We start from the raw sequence: 16,710 nt of genomic DNA, 5'->3' as shown, positions 1-16,710 counted from the left end.
AGGCATGTGTATAACTGTCATATCAGTGTTCCAAAATAAAGCTTATACAGTACGTCATTAAATAATGTATCCACTTCTAAATAAGGCATAGTTGATGCTGTTATTCTTAAGGAGATTCTTCAGCCGAGGACACCAGGAGAGATGGCCCAGCTTGTTTGTTACATCTTGCTGTTAAGCACAGATTGCTCTTAATAGCTTACCGTTCTCTGTAAGATGAAAACACATTGACTGTTCAGCACAATTCTCCTTCTCTTGGTGTCATTAGCTTCCATAAACGTGCACTAAAATCTCAGGAATTGCCTATAGAAAAGATGTTTCACAGCTGCCAGTAAAGCCAGCATCAGTCATTTAAAGAGTCGGGGTCAGATCTGATGGTAATTCAGCCATTTCTGAACATTCACACCATTACTTTAGCTGTTATTGCTTCCAGTTACCATCTGTGTCCCATTTGAGAGTCTGTCAATGGAAACACAGACTCACGGCCCTTTTTGCCTTTTGCTGTTTATTATTTACACTGTACGGGGCACCTCACTAAATGTCATACATATTTACTTCATCCAATCTTCATTATTACTATTGTAGCATTATAGTATTTGTATATTATATACTGTTATCATTATATATGATTATTATTGCTTTTGTTTCACAAATTAAGAAACTGAGGTTCAGAGAGTTTAGGTAACTTGCCTGAGTCACACAGCTAGTGATGGAATCAGAGCTCAGAATCCAGGTCTTTTATAACCTGAAGATGAGGCACCCTACCATCCATCATGCATCTGGAAGAGAACTTAGAGGCATGGACTTCCAGCCCCTCATTTTATGGACGAGCAGTCGTGGCTCAGAGAAGAGTGGCCTGGCCAAGGTCTCACTCGTGTCGGAGGCCTCAGACCCCCATGCTCTTCCCACTGTGACACTTGACACATCAGTGAGTGATCATTTTCGTCTTCCTGAATGAACCTGCCTCGCCAGAATTGGCTCTGTCTATAGGAACAAAATGAGTTGAGTTTTCATGCGCAAGTGCGAGAAATGTAGATTCAGAGGTTAAAAGACAGCTGGGATGTGACATACTGAAGGCAAGCGGGTAAGAATGGGTTCTGGGCTGTCCAGTTCCTTTGGAAATAAGCAAACAAGCAAGCTCACGGCTGTTAGGCCGGCACTGATTGCGGCTGCCCTGCCCTCTCGGGGCCCAGGATGGTGTCGCTGCCCCTGTGCAGGGGGGTCCCGCCTGCCGTCTCCTCTGTGGGGATTTCCATCTCCGTGGTCAGAAGGCTGTCAGGGGGTAACTCTCCTCTTTCCACGCCCCTGGTCACTTTCACCTGTGCTCACAGTCAGCTGTGCAAAGAGCAGACCCCGGATGCCCCCCTGTGGCTGCCATGGCTTTGGGCTTCCTGTAGAGGGGCAGGGACGGAGGGCTCTGCTTTCGGGGGCAGTACAGCAAAAAATATCCTCAGATGAGATTGTTGTTGTTTAATATTCGGATCTCAACGAGAAGTCAGACTGGAAAGGGTGCCCGGGATTCTGAACGTAGTACTTGGTTTCTCTGTTTATTAAAGTCTCGCTGACCTTGACCTTGGGAAGGTTGACCAGCCTCTGTTCCTTCAGGGCAGTGGGGAGTGGCCACCTATGATACAAGCACAGAAAACACGCCTTGAGTAACCAGTTCCAATAGAATGGGAGTGTCTGGGGCGGGGGCTCAGGGGAGCCGCGCTTTGGTGGCATCTCCATCGTCCAAGGTCTGGATCTTGACCCAGCAGGTCCGGGAGCTCCATTTTGTCATTGTTTTCAGAAGTGTTTGCATCAGGAGCCTCTCGGGTGTCTGTGGTATCAAAAGGATGCCAGTCGATTTAGTGCGGCCATTTTATAGTGACAGAATATTCTCACCTCTCCAGTGTGTGCCAAGCTGGGGACATTGAATGTGTTGTTGGAAGGCGGTTGGCAAGTGGGCAATGAGAGCGAAGGGAGAGATGACCTTATGTGACACGTCGTCCGAGAATGGCGAGACCTGGTGACCCCCTCCATTGAGCATATCTCTACTGACCAGAATATTCCTGCCCTCCTGATGGTCAGTGAGGGACAAACACCGCAAACTTCGTCTCCAAATCCTTTTCACTGTTTTTTTTTTTTTTTTCTTGTTATACTGCTTTGATTGTTGTGCTATGTGAATATATTAACCTTTCAAGACAAAACAAAATATATGTATGATTTTTTTAAATTATCATGCACACTCATACACATACATACATAATGCCTTGTACAGCAATATTCGAAACAAACAAGTGGTCCAGACACGGTGCAGAGCAATGGCCTTGGAGCTGAGCTGCCTGGGGTGGATCACAGCCCTTCCACTTACCAACAATGTGGTCTTGAATAGATCTTTTAACCTTCCCAGACCTCATTGTCCTAATCTGTACAAAGGGGATTCGATCTCTGCCCCTGGGTTATGGGACACATTAATAAGGTGATCGAAGGTGATCAGTGTAAAAGCCCGTGCCCTTCACAAGCATTCAGTGAATCACTGTGTCAGTACTTCCTCACCTGTCTCTGTCGTCCTTTGCTTATTTCAAGTGCATCTCTATGTGTATCTTTTCCTATCTGTCTCTGTCACCCTCATTCCCTTCAGCTCTAAAATAAAACTGAAGCATATTTTGTGTCATTTATTACGTGTAGTTAATAGACTGTTCTTTTCCCTGCTCTTAATTTTAATAAGCTAACAAGGAGAATGTTCACATTTCTCGAAGCAAACAAGTTGGTTACATTAAATTGCTTTTTAACTTCCTTGGGCTTCCCTTTGATTTCAGGAGTGTGGGTCAGTGACTTTTTTTTTTTTTTTTTTTGACACAAATCCACAGGAGTTTATTTGCCGTCTTCATCCAGGGTGAGCTGGAGCTGACTGTCTTTTTTCACTGTTTTTTGAGCAGAGCCAGGGTAACTGATTGCACTCTCGCTGGCATGATTATAATCACAGTTGGGCCTTCTTTTCTGAGCTTGTGCCAGATCACACACGATGAACGGAGAGCATCCCAGGCTTCCGTAGCGGCACATTTTCAGTCTCTCATGTTACTTCCAAAGCTGCCTACTATAGGCACTGACTGCAAACACGAGTATATGTGTACGTATATTAAGTAAACATTTTATTGATATATAATATACATATAGAAAAGTGTACAAATTATGAGTACAGCTCAGTAAAAGTTATTGGCGTCATAGAACCAGCAGTCAGAGCAAGAAAGAGAACACTGTCGGCACCCCACGAGTCCCCTTCATGTCCCCCTAAGCCACTGCCTTCTCAAGGGGAACTGCTGTCCTCCCCTCTAATAAATCATAGGTTTAATTTGGACTGTTTTTGAGCTTTATATAAATGAAACTCACAGTGTACTCTTTTCGCTCAACATTATATTTGTAAGATGTGTCTGCGTTGTTGGAATTAGTACCTTGATATCATTGCTGTATAATATTCGTTATAGTAATAATTTATGAATACATCCTACTATTGATGTGCTCATAGTGTTGCTATGAACATCTTGTATATGTCGTTGGGGAAAAGCAACTATATTTTGAATCTATCTAAGTTTGCTCTTAAAGTAATTTTGTCTCAGAGTTCTGGGAGTATGTTCCTGTCCCCCCCGGGGACAGGCTACAAGACCTCAAGTGCCCTTTCTCAGTGCTCTTATTGCCATACAAAGGTGCCATTTGTGCACCTGGCCGATCTTCTCCTGCCAGACTGTTAATCCGTGTACTAAGTCAGCGGTCCCCAGACTGTTTGGCACCGGGGACCGGTTTCGTGGAAGACAGTTTTTCTGGGGGTGGGGGTATGGTTCAGGTGGTAATGCGAGTGATGGGGAGCGGCCGATGAAGCTTCGCTCGCTTGTCCACTCGCTGCTCCCCTCCTGCTGTGTGGCCCGGTTCTTAACAGGCTGTGGACCAGTAGCGGTCCACGGCCCGGGGGTTGGGGACCCCTGTACTAAGTAATCTATAATTATTAGTTGAATGAATGTTTTGATGAGGGAATGGGACCTAAAATATTGGGCTGCAATGAAAAATGAAAATTAAGGCTGCTAATTTCTGTTCTACTATTGCCACATCCCACCACGCTAGAGGAATTGTGCAAGGAAGGCCGAATCAAGGAGAAAGAAGATCAGGTTTGAGGTGCAACAAAGCAAGAGAATGGAAAGGCTAGCAGATGCGGAGGCTCTGTGGGCCTTCCTGGGAGTGTGTGAGTCACCAGACACAGTGAGATGCGTTGAGTTAATAAATATCCAAACCACTGCAGGTGCAACTGTCGTCTTCCAGAAGAAACCTGTCCCCACGCACCCATCCCATCTGCCGTACACGGCCACTACAGCATGGTGGTGTCTGGGGAGGAAAGGAGACGGCAGGTTCTCTTTTATTTTTCCTTTCTGAAAGCTGCAGCAATGTCGTGAGAGTGAGTACTGAGAGTCCCGAGTGGAGGGCAAAGGGGTTATTTGCACCCAGGAAGCAGGCGTCCCTGGGCATCTGGCAGTGGCACTGAAGTGAATGTGGGGCACAGGCCAGGGCTTCTTGTCACCTTTGTTGCCTCAATCATTATGTCACTGAGCCCTTCCTCAGGAAATCATGAGCCGAGAACAGTTCCCCCAAAGCGGGGAACTGTTATTCCTAGTGGGACTGGCTGCTTTCTAGGCAAGTGTGATGGGGAGGGTTGTACCCCAAAGAGCCATCTCCCCTAAAGTACCCCCCAAGCAGTCACCCATACAGTGCGTCTTGACACTCTGTCACCTACACCCAAAGCAGTGACCTCTGAGCCTGAGGAAATCAGCCAGGCTCAGCCCTGAACGAAGGGTCCCTTGGGAGGTACCTGCCCTACTTCACACTGCACCCTTCATCCACAGAGCCGCTTACCGTCTCAGCACTTATTGCATTTCAGAAACAGTGCTGACATTTGCTTTTCCTTTTTTATTTTTCAAGAAGATAATGTCATCACCTAGAGAGGATAGATTTTTTTTTAAAGTGCTGCTGTAGGCAATGCCTGTGTTCGTCATCAAAGCCCCCATGCTGGCCACAGCTTGAGCTGGCAACTGACAACAAACGGATCAGTAGGAAAAGTCATCACCTGTGGACAGCTTGAAAAGGTGTCTGTGCGTGTGCACGTGTGTGTGCACGCGCACACGCCCTAACACTCATGGATGTGGACCCACCCTCTGCAGGAGGCTGGGGGGAGGCAGGGGTCAGTGACCTTGTTGGCTTCTGTACACACAGCAGGCCACTTGCAGCTTTGTTTATTTTCCTGGAGTTTGAGGTTCCCTTGCCTGCCTGGGAGGCCTGCTAGAACAAAGACCACCCACCTGCCCTTGCTTTTCTTTCCCTTTTTATCTCACTGCAGCCCCGAGTCTTGTCCTGCTTCAGTGTGAAGAACTGGCTCCTGCTGGATCTTCCTTGAGCCAAGTTGATGGGTTTGCCACTAGTAGTTACGTTTGGGATTCAAGCAAGTGGTACCTAACGGTGGTCACTTATGGGCCCTGTGTGTGGCCATCCAGCTCTTCGGGCAGCTGGGGGTGGTGGGGGGCATGTCACAACCAACCTAAACCAAGGTGGTGCCCGGCTCGGTGCTTGTAGAGTAGAGGCCTGGAAAGCTGTGATGAGGAATGAGTTACAATTCACAGAAGACATAAAGGGGATGAAATACCCCCCAGTTGCTTCTGTGTGTAAGTCACATCAGAGCCCCTGGCCCACAGCTGACACAGCCCTGACCCCAGACCATTCCAGTCCCGAAACCTTTGCCTGTTCTCAGTCTTTTCCAACGTGGCTGCTTTGGTTTTTAGACTCCATCTCAAAATGCATCTCCTGGAACCTGGATTTGAGCAGAGAGCCCTTGCGTTTGTGGACCCCCCCCCTCCTGCCCCCCACCTCCTGGTCTCAGTGATGATTTCCACCGTGAATTCATCACAGTGCTCTGAGATCAGCACAGTGTTTACACTATGGTTTGGGGCCCTCCCCTTCCCGGGGGGACACAGAGCAGGAGGAGGGCTGCAAGGCGCACAGCAGCCGGTGTGAGCAGGTCTGTTGAGGTGATGGGGACCTACCTGAGCATCACTCCTGGTGTTCCCTGTTGAGGCCTCCAGCACCCAGCATCTCCCCTGTGTTAGCCAGTGTTCTGTTGGCTGACTCACCACGAACCTGCTCTGCTAGGCGACAGGAGCTAGCAACATCTCAGACACATGGGTGGAGGCGGATTGGTTGTTGTTTTCCCTGCAGTGTGGGAAAGTAGCAACTAAGTTTCAGTCCTATTTTCTATATTGTATTTTTCCATTCCTGATATTAAAACTGTGATAATGTCTTTACTTCAAGCTAGAAGCAAAGAGACAAATTTTGCCTTGAAACAATCGTAGGAAACAATATCTGATTTTAATAAACACCAAGGCAAGTAGGACATTGCAAGGAAAAAAGTGAGACTTTGCTTATTTGAGTCCTTATCTTAAGATGCTCAGTAAGTATGTGCTGAGCAGCTTTTATCTGCTTGTCCAGAGGCATGAGCTCGTGGGGAAGAGAGAATTTTCTCAAGGGCACTGTCTTGGTTGTTCTAGAGACATTAATTGCCTTTACATCGATTCTGGAGGCGACTTAAACTGATCGAGTGAAGGTTCAGAACCATCCGTGTCCCAGGTGTCCAGCAGGTGAAGGCCTCGGAGCCAGGACACATGGGTTCTGGTCTCAGCTCTGGTCCCTGGGAGCCGTGTGGTCCGGGGAAGGCCCTTCTCTCAGATCTTTCTCTGTAAAAGGAAAGGATTCAGCTGTTTGATCGATCAGACAGACGTCTACAGGGTGCCCACTTGAACATGTTGCTTTGCTAGGTCCTGGGGATGAAAAACTAACCAACTGGTCCCTGCCCCCAGGGAACTCACAGAGTCCTGATGAGAAAGGGAAATGAGAAAATCAGCAGCTACAGTGCAGTGGGGATGTTGATGGCCCAGGGTGGGCACTAAGGAGCTGGGAGTGTCGCTTAGGAAAGACTTCTTGGAGTGGGTGACATTTCAGCTGAGTTGAAGGGAAGGGCATTTGCAGAACAAGGTCACTTTGGATCTGAAATGTTGAGTCTGATTGAGGTGTCGGGTCTCCGGGGTTCCATCCCAGCCCTGTCCTGGTCTGGATAACACGAGTACTTAAAAGGGGGCAGTAGTGTAACATAGTTGACAGTTCACTTCCTGCCAACCTTGAAATGATAACGGTTCTTGATAATTTTTTTGAATTTAGAGGGATTTGGATTTTTGCACATCAAATGAAGCTTTAGTAACACCTTTATAATCATACACCTTTCAAATTCACATCAATTTAAATCCACATAAAATGTACCTGCACTCTGTTTACCAGTATGTAAGTGAATTGGAGAAGAAGGGAAAGACAAAATGTACATGCGGATGTATATTTGAAGCCATAGAATGTTCGAATTCAAGGGCTCACAGTGGGGTGGCAGTCAGTCCAACTTCATTTACGGATGAAGAAGTGGACACCCAGGTAGGTAGAGTCAAGATCCCACACAGTGAGTCAGATCTTTTTCGTTTTGCTTCATGGTTTGGAGTCAGGCATTTTAGCAAAGTTTGAAGTCATAGTAATCCAGCGCCGTGCCCATCCCGGAGTATAGGCTCAGGAAATTCTGGAGAGAAGCCTTGGGTAAGGGACTCCTGTGGTTTCCACTCTGAACCTTACCTTTAGAGCAGGAGGCGTCTTAGGTGTGAGAAAAGCCTACTCTGGTTCCTGGAACGACAGGGTAAGGAAGGTGCTGACCTGAAATCCCTGGCTGGGCTGTTGGCTTATCTGCCACAGGTCTCCCCTGCTGGGAGCCAGGGAGAGCTGTCATTCCTCCATTGATGACTGACTGATCAGCGCTCCCAATCCATAGCACGGAATGCTTCGCTTTAGAAACTCTAAGGCCACATCATAAAGGGGAAACATTTGAGATGGTTGCATTAGCCTAATTAACCTGAAAATTCTAGAGTATCTAACAAATTGTATTTTTTTAAGAAGTCACAAAGCTGGGCTGCACAAAGATACCCATCTGTGATATGAGTTGATCCTGGATTTGCCCTTTTCACTTACTACCTAGATGACCTTTGACAGTTTGCTTAGGGACTGTTTCGTCATTGATCACAACACCTACTCATAGGATTGTTGTGAAAATTAAGTGCAGTCTTTGTTTCAGGTCCCTGGACCTATTCATTAAAAATATTAGATCCTGCCTTTATAAAAAACAAATATTTTGTCAAAAGCCAAACAGATAAAATGGGTTTAACAACTAAAAATAAGAAATTCTATCATCAGATAATTAGCGTTTAGACTTGATGCCTAATCTCAAATTAAATTCAGATGTTAGTGAGAAACTGGTAAATCGTTCACAAACAGGAATAGATTTGACACCGTGTCACTGGTTTTCACATCAGCTCTTTCATTACGTGTGAGGGGTGTGATCTTGTTTGGGGCCCTGTTGTGTTGTTTTCTTCTGCTTCTGTGATCTTAGAGAAACAACGAACATAGGAAATATCGGCTTAGAAAAGGAAATTCAGTAGTCTAATTTTTGATGATATGCATTTTGAGGAAACTATTTCTTTTCTGCTCTCACAAGGCTACCAAAACCATTTTAAAAATAATTTTTTTACTATTTAAAAAGTAATTTAAAAGTAATTTTTAAATGGTTTTTTAGAAGTCTACTCACTGTAATATATTTTTCTTCTCTTTCTTTCCCTCCACCATCCTCCCACCCACTTCCTTCTTGCCACACAGAAAAGGTTTAAAAAAGAAGAGGCCTTAAGCTGTCAGGCTGTGGGCACTGATTTCCATACTGTTTTCTAAAAAGCCTGCATGGCCGACCACACTGCCACGCAGGAGGGAGGACACCACCCCCATGCCCCACCCTGAAGCCTTAGGGGCATTTGTCATTGTAAATCTACAGATGGTATTTTTAATTTCCCTTTCTTTGATTGCTAGGGAGGTTGATGGCCATTTTAATTTCTCCTTCTGAGTTAAGGTCCTTTCCTGCCCTTTGGCAGGCATCTGCTTTGTTGCTTTACGGTTTAGGGACTTTGAGATGTGTGATTCAAAAATGCCCTTCTCAGCCCCCCTTCGCCATCAACAGGGCATTAATGGAAACCCCCTGGACTTTGGCCTGTGGTGTGCTCTTATCTTCAGCCTTCGTTGCTATTGGCATTTTGTCCTTTCTGTGTCATCATGAGGGTTCTGGTGGGAGGCTAGGTGGAGGGGTATTAGACTTGTCTAGTCAGCTGCCGGGCAAGCCCCACCACAAAGGCTCTTGACTTTTTTTTTTTTCTTCTTCTTTTCTTTTATGCCACTCACAATAATCTCAAACCACCAGGGCATAAAAGTTGGCATTGCCTGATTCCAAAAAGACTATTCTTTTAACTCATTAAAAAACAAAGATTCACTGGTAAATGTTTCTCTCTTACTAGGTGGTATAAAAGATGGAAATATTTTCTTAGGAAATAAAAAGAGGGGAGGAAATTAGATGTTTGGTGGTATCTAACACAGGATTAAAGAACTACTGTGGGTAAATAAAGAGATTTAAGAGTATCTGTAGGAAATGCCAGAATTGTTTATTGGTGTTCACTCTATTATTAACTTCACTTCTATTCGCAGTCTTTTAATAGGTAGCAGTTTTTTGCTCCTTAAAGGTCTTTTCTGTGGCATATGGTTGTGCATAAGCGTGTTTTCTCTTTCCATATTAGTTCCTCATATGTATCTTTTTTTTTACATATTAAGAAGTCAAATTTTCTTGGTCGTTGTTTCTGTAAAATTGTCGTATCTCCTTGAGCACAGCCATTAGACCATGGAGAGGTAACTGAAACTTCAGTTAATTAATGACAGAACCCAAATGAATAACTTATAAGTTTTCCTTACAGCCGAAAGAATTCCTGTATACCATCTGGCTAGTCAGAGGAAATCACAGGTAGAAAGGATGCTGAGGATTTATTTCATTCACTGATTCTGCTCTCTCACTGTAAAAAGAAGAATATTTCATTTTATTTGGCATATGTCATTTCCAAATCTAGTTTGTGCCTGATAGAGCCATGTGTGTTAGTGAGCTATTGCTGCGTAACAAATTACCCCAGAATTTAGTAGCTTAAAACAACAAACATTTATTACGTACAGTTTCTGGGTCAGAAATCCAGAGCAGCTTAGCTGTGTCCTCTGGCTCAGGGTTCCCACAGGGTTAAATCATGATGGGGCTGGGACTGCTGTCATCTTAATGCTTGCCTGGGGGAGTGTCTGCTTCTAGGCTCACTCATGTGCCTGTTGGCCAGTGGCCACCCTCATGAGCTTAGCCCCATGAGCCTCACTATGGGACGGCTCACAGCATGATATCAGGCCTCCCTCAGAGAGAGCAGCAAGAGACAGTGAGCAAGGGGGAGTTGCAATCTTGTAACCTCATCTTGGAAGTGATGCCCCATCACATTTGTTATTTTCTAGAAGTCTCTAGGGCCACCCCCACTCAACGGGAGTGTGAATACCAGGAGGCAGGGATCACTGGAGCCATCCAAGAGGCTACCTACCAAGCTGTGTAAGGACTTTTTTCCATGGAGTTTCAATTATAACGATTCTGGGCATCAGAAGGCATGAAAATATTGCCCCTTTTAGTCCCACCGCTGTTTAGTGGCTGTGGGGAATGGAGTTTCCTGCCCGCTAAACCCACAGGGCAGGTGACTGGTTTCAAGCTGCTCCCCCTTTCCCCATACACTTCTCTCTCTCACAGACTTCTCGGGAATTGGCCCACTCACACCCTCTTCCAGTGGCTACCAGTCGCTTTTCTGCTTGAATTCCTCTCTGAGCTTGGAAGCCCAACTTCTTCCCAGCCTCACTGGCCTCTGAAGCAAATATACAGCTCTCAGAGGCTTTTACTGTAAACTGCTGGGAAGCCAGCTGGACTAAACCAAAATGAGGAACAGCAGGGAAGTGTGGAAAATTACCAGAAATCCACACAAGTGCAAGACTAGCTCTCACAGGAGGAAGGGGATAATATTTAGGGAGGATCTAATAGAAACCCAGAGGCTCTGCTAAATGTCTTCCACACAGTAACTCATCAGCTCTCAAACCAAAACTGCAGTGGGGCTGTCATCACCTATAATTTACATTATTCCAGTTTAACCCCGTGAGGAAACTAAGACTCAGGAGAATAAGTTACTTTGTCAAGTTGACAGAATTATTGCCAGATTGAAGATCAGAAGCCAGTCAGTCTGATTCCAGGCCCAAGGCCTTCCCACAACACTGTGGAACTTTTCCTGGTGGCCCTCTGGACCCACCCCCTCATTCTGGTGTGGAAGTGGATCAGGGTCTTGTCTTAACTGTCAGTCTACCCGGTCTCACCAAGGTGAAGTTCTCAGACTCCAGGCAAGGCTGGGGATGGGATGGTGCTCTCCTCAGTTTCTTCCAGAACCTTCTTCACATTCTCAGGTTTGCCTTGGGCTCTTTTTCTTCTTCACACAAAAGTCGTTTCAGCGTTTCGGCGTCTTGCCCATCCTCAGGCTTATGGATGAGGAAGGGGCTTCACTCCTGCCCTTACTTCAGGATTGTGCGAACCCACCTTTGGTTGGATCCATGAGTGTGCACCAAGGCTTCGCTGGGGAGGCTGGTTCCACTCCTAAGACCTACAGGCAGAGCTCACGGCCAAGTTATTCGACAACTGCTGGAGGCCTCTGACCTGGCAGACGTTAGCTTCATCTGCTGGATGTGGAGAGGCCCCCGGCGCGTGCCGGAGGGGCTAGGGCAGCGAGCGGAGGCTGGGGACCCCGAGGCGCCTGGACGGCATCTTCAGCTCTCCTGTACAGGCAGATGGGTGCAAGTGTACCTCCCTCCGTAACGGGAGCTTTGGGGGTCACAAACCCCTTGGAGAATCCACGCCTCTTCTCCCTGCAGACTGGGAAGCCCCTAAGCTCCGGGTGAAGACGTGGCCTGAGTAAGGCTCGGCCTCTTCTGCCGTTGCTGGGAGCTGAAGCCTCGGCTGGGAGCCGGTCGCCGTCGTCAGGGCTGCTGCCTGGGCGGCCCCACCTCTTCCCAGACCAGCGGCTCCTCCTGCTTCCTCTGAAGGAGGGGCTGAGCTCTCAGCTCGTTTGTGGAACAGCCACTGTTGATATTCCTTTGCTCAGTTTCCCTGTTTTCCTAGTTGCAACCCAGACATCCTGTTCAAGAACGCTTCTCTTCAAAAAAAAGTGTCTTTGCAAAGCCTGCTGTTGTATTTAGACAACGTTAAAATCCTTCCACGTGTGCAGCTACACACATTCCACTCAGGGAAGGAGAGGAGGCAAAAGCCAAACTGACGGAAACTTCTGGTTGAAAAAGTCTTCAAGAAACTAGCCAGAATAAGCATTACAGCCAGGAGATTTTGCCCCTGAGCACGTAGGCACACCTGGAGCGTTTAGATCCCTGTTTTCCGGGGCTTTGCTTGATGGGCTCTGCTATCTGACATCATTAAGTCTCACAGGGGCTTAAGGCATGAAGTGATGGCTTTCTGGCAGCCAAGTGACAGCCCTCTCAGGCGGGTGTCTCTGGAAATCTAAAAGACCATCCTCAGAACTTGACAGCTCTTTGGGGCTCTGCTAATTCTACTGACTGTTTAAACCAGCTGGACGATGTGTGGCACAAGCCCCGGATGAACGAGGAGTTAGTCCCGTGGGAGATGATGCCTTCTGGTCTTTTCCCCTCTCTCCACCGTATCACTGTCCGGCTTCCCGGTTGATTCTCCAGCTTTGCCATCTGCTGGGCAAAATTCAAGGAATGCAACCACCGTCATTTAATTTATTGTACCTTTCATGATAGTAACATCTTCCAAAAATTCCATCAGAAGAGCCAGGCATGATTTCCTTTGCCTGAATCCCTGCTGGGGAATCTCTCATAAAATATGGTTTTCCCAGATGTGGCTCCACTAGATCCCTTAAGGTTGTTTCCACGATTTTCTGCAGAACTCATGAACGTTATTCTGCCTTTTGACCTCCTCTTTTTAAAAAATAACTAATAGTCATGTTTGCTACTGGGCAGTCCTCAGGAACCTGTTCTATTTTAAGCTGAACTGAATAGATTTTTATCTCAGAAGTGTGCGGCTTAAAAGAAAACAAGAGACAACATGAAAGTTTAACCACAGAAGAATATTGTTGGAAAAGCGCAATTCGGTGAGCGGGGTGGCTAAGGCACCAACTGGCCAACAGCAACATGGTATTTTTCTGGTTTTGTTTTTTGTTTTTTTCCAATGAGTTCAAAGAGTTTCATAAAAAGTGTATCATTGTACTTAGTAGTATCCAGTAAAAATACTCAGACTTCCAGGTGTTACCTGGCACCTGCCGCCTATATTTTTCTGAGGTTCTTCATCTCATCTGCTTGATAGGAATGCATATCACAGTATGTTCAGTTCCACACTGGCTTCTTGGAAGTGGGGGGCTTTGGACTTTCTGCACCCCACCCTCTTCTCACAGGAAGCAAGTTACTTCTTGAGCATAACTTGGCGGTTTTAGGAAGCTTCTCTTTTTCCATAAATGAAAACTTAGCTTTGGCGTTATATCCATCCGAATCCATGCCCCCGCCCCCCACCCCCCACCCCGCAATATTGAAGCAAAACTAACCAGTACTCCCTTTGTGTGGCGTAAGGGTATGTTGAAATAACAGGAGCAGTCTTCAGCATTCAGCGTCAGAGCTTGGTTAATGGGGACTCTGGGAATACAAGCTCTGTTCTACGTAGAAACTATGGAGCTGGTTATTTAGCAACTGGAATTGGGAAGCAGAGCCCAAAAGAAACGTTTTTCACCTTGGAGTGCTAAGGTGTTACTCCCTCATTAGTTTCACTGACGCTCAGGGAGCATCCTGAACGGTGTAAGATCCTGCGTGTCCCTGGAGGTGGAGAAACCAAAAGATGTCCTGTGCCCCTTCCCTTGTGTCCCGCACATTAGTGGCCATGGCTCTCCACCCCTCGCAGCTGCCCCACCCCGTTCCTTGGACGGGCTCCCGCCCCACAGCAGTCAGGATCCTGTGCTTAGCTGTCTTTCTGGCAGGACAACGAATCGTTTCCTTTCTTGTCCATCTGCTGGCAATCCATCATTGAGGGGTGCCATCACCCATGACTCCAGAGCCTTCATTCACCCCAAACTGGGCAAGGCACCTTCAAGCTAAATCAAGTTTCAGGTTTTCTAGGCATCTTAATTGCATATAATGAGGGTAACTGAGATCATGATAAAAGGGTAGAATCTTTTTAAACCTGTATTCTACCAAGAAAACGTAGAGGGTGCAAATCAGAAATGCAGACCTCGCTGGGGTATAATTGAGATTATGTGCCCTGGCGTGTGGGATTAGAAGACAGCCACACGGTCCTGAAATTTACTAGCTGGGTGGCCTCAGTCAACTTAGTGAGCCTCTTAAGGGCTTAGTTTCCTCATCTGTAAAATGGTCTCAAAAATACCAAGGTCATAGACTTTTTGCAGAGAATACATGAAATATGATATGTGAAACTATTTGAAATTACAGGTACTTGATCAAAAATGGGAAATTTCCATCCTTTTCCTGCAGTCTCCCTGCCCAGCTGCCTGTTTAGAAACCATGTGACCACATCTGTGTGTCTAGCAAGGGCGGACCTTCCCTCTGTGTCTGTGTCTGTTCTGGCCTTGCCTTCTAATGGGCTGGATAATTACATGGTAGGAGTCCTCCCCACCATCGGGCAAGAGAAATGCATTTTTTAGTGCAAAGGCACTTTCTTTACAAAGGAGAATATTCCATTCCATGGGCAGCATTTTGGTGGGGAATCAGGAATCATCTGTTAGTGAGTCATCTGCCCCTTTAGACAAGGGTAAGAATAAATCTGCAGCCCCCAGCAGCAACCCAGTAGCCCACAACTCCTAGTGAATTTCATGTTGTTCACTTTCCTACCAAATACGTGCTCCTGAAGCTGTCTCGACCCACTGGCCTCCAACTTGGTGTCAGAATGTTCATGGGCTTGTTAATCTGTTCACCTTCCTTTGTGTTCATTTCTCTCCTTTAGGGAAAAACTTTTTTTTCTTAATTGCATACGTAGCATTTTTCTTCTCTAGTCAAAAGTACCGTATTTCCATTTTATATAAGTATCATGTACTATTTTTCAAAGTATTGTTTGTCTACTATTGAAAAAGGGATTGTTTTATGAGCTTATGAGTGAAATAGCTTAACCGTCCAAACTCACATGCATCTCTGTCTAAATGATCGGCTCTTTCTAACCTGTATTTATCCTCTATTATCTGCTTCTAAGAGGTTTGTGATGATGGGTACGTTAAAAACCACTCTTCAATTCCTCTGCAGTCTTAGGGAAATATCATAAAGGAAAATTTACTTAGTAATTCTTCTTCCTTTGCAAAAGGAAGAAGGTGCCCTCTTTCTCTTCCAGGGATGGGGGGAAGTTAACCGTGATGCTTGGGTGAGGAGAGTTTTAGCAGAGCAGGAGGGAACATTCGGCAGGAGTGGCGAATGCACGGAAATGAATGCCTGCTCATCTCCATATATGCTTTCTTTCATTTTTTCAACTGCACGACCACCTTTGCTCCAAATCACCTTGCAGTTCACCACCCACAGCATGGACCCAGGTCTCTCAGGTCTGCTCTGATGATTATATCAAATTCAACTCAGCAAATGTTTGCAGAGGGCCTCCCCTGCAGCAGGAAGTGTCTGGGGGCTGGGGATACAGCAGTGACTAAACAACCTCCTGCTGAATTGCCCCTGCGGTGGGGTCCAGTCCAGGTAGGGCTGATAAGGCTCCATCTTCCCCCTTGTCGGTCAAGCATGGAAGGTCCGGAAACAGTAAATACAGTGAAGGGTTTTGGGGCTCCATGTCCTTGCTGATGCCCGTCCTCTTTGTTGGTCTAACTCCTGCTTAGCCATCAACACCCCATCCAGAAAACCTTTTCTGATTCCATCCAGGCCCACTGAGCTGATCCCCTTCCCTCTTCCCTCAGTACACTCTCTTTACCTCTGTCACCTAACTGGCTGTTTTGTTTGTAGTTTACTGATTTGGGGTCTGTCTCTCCTTCTAGACTGTGAGTAGCTTGAGAGCAACAATCCTGTCTTGATCTTGTGTCCATCCCGAGCATTTGGTCCAGTGTGTTGGCGTGTAGTCGGTCCTCAAGAAAAGTGTGTGGAGCGATGGAGTGCAGGAATGAATGATGCTCAGCGACATGGGATATCCACAGTACCCACCGTACTTGCTCTCTCTCTTTGTAGAAACTTTCCAAAACTCACACAAAGGCCAAAATGTTCTGAGTTCGTGCTTCTTCATAATACCCAAGACCACTTTTGCACAGTAACTTCTGGACACTGGCAGGAGAGGACTTGGCCCAGCGTGATGGTTGGGGCTGGGGCACACTCCATGGCAGAGGCCTCAGTAATGTGTAAAACCTTGTTCACTGCTTTACCAAACTTGGGCGGGCGACCGAAGCCCTGGGGGGGGGAGCTGCTGAGAGCTGGAGCACGGGGAATAGCAGCCAGCAGGAGGGAGGAGGAAACAGGCCACACAAACAACAATTATACGCTGAGTGGTACCAGCAGCACCACACCCGAGGCGTCCCTGGGCCGCATCCCAGCAAAGAGCCTGATGCCCTGAGGGTCTCAGGACAGGAGAAGGCTCACTGATGTTCATGGAGCAGTCTAAAACAGGACAGGGCATCTTCATCCCATAAAGGTTTTTTCAAACACATAATGATCAAACTAATTTGTATTTAGTTGAAA

At 46.5% G+C, this 16,710-nt stretch overlaps 1 protein-coding gene and 1 long non-coding RNA gene across 6 annotated transcripts in view; one reads left to right on the top strand and one right to left on the bottom strand.

Annotated features, from left to right (window-relative positions):
• ZDHHC14 (zinc finger DHHC-type palmitoyltransferase 14) overlaps window positions 1–16,710 on the top strand; it is a 273,468-nt gene that overhangs the window by 136,759 nt on the left and 119,999 nt on the right. The gene's annotated exons all lie outside the window — the stretch shown is intronic.
• LOC132376213 (uncharacterized) lies at window positions 6,428–12,019 on the bottom strand. Of its 2 annotated transcripts, XR_009506243.1 has the most exons (4): window positions 11,347–12,019; window positions 9,883–9,980; window positions 7,681–7,728; window positions 6,428–6,746 (listed from the first exon to the last, which is right to left on the bottom strand). It is a non-coding gene; the product is annotated as an uncharacterized LOC132376213 (long non-coding RNA). The 2 variants fall into 2 exon arrangements; XR_009506242.1 differs by lacking the exon at window positions 7,681–7,728.

The sequence above is a fragment of the Balaenoptera ricei genome, chromosome 12, assembly GCF_028023285.1.
Source record: "Balaenoptera ricei isolate mBalRic1 chromosome 12, mBalRic1.hap2, whole genome shotgun sequence".
In the NCBI taxonomy this organism is placed as follows: Eukaryota; Metazoa; Chordata; class Mammalia; order Artiodactyla; family Balaenopteridae; genus Balaenoptera; species Balaenoptera ricei.
Note: the sequence above shows the minus strand (reverse complement) of the source record. Positions and strands in the feature narration are given on the sequence as shown.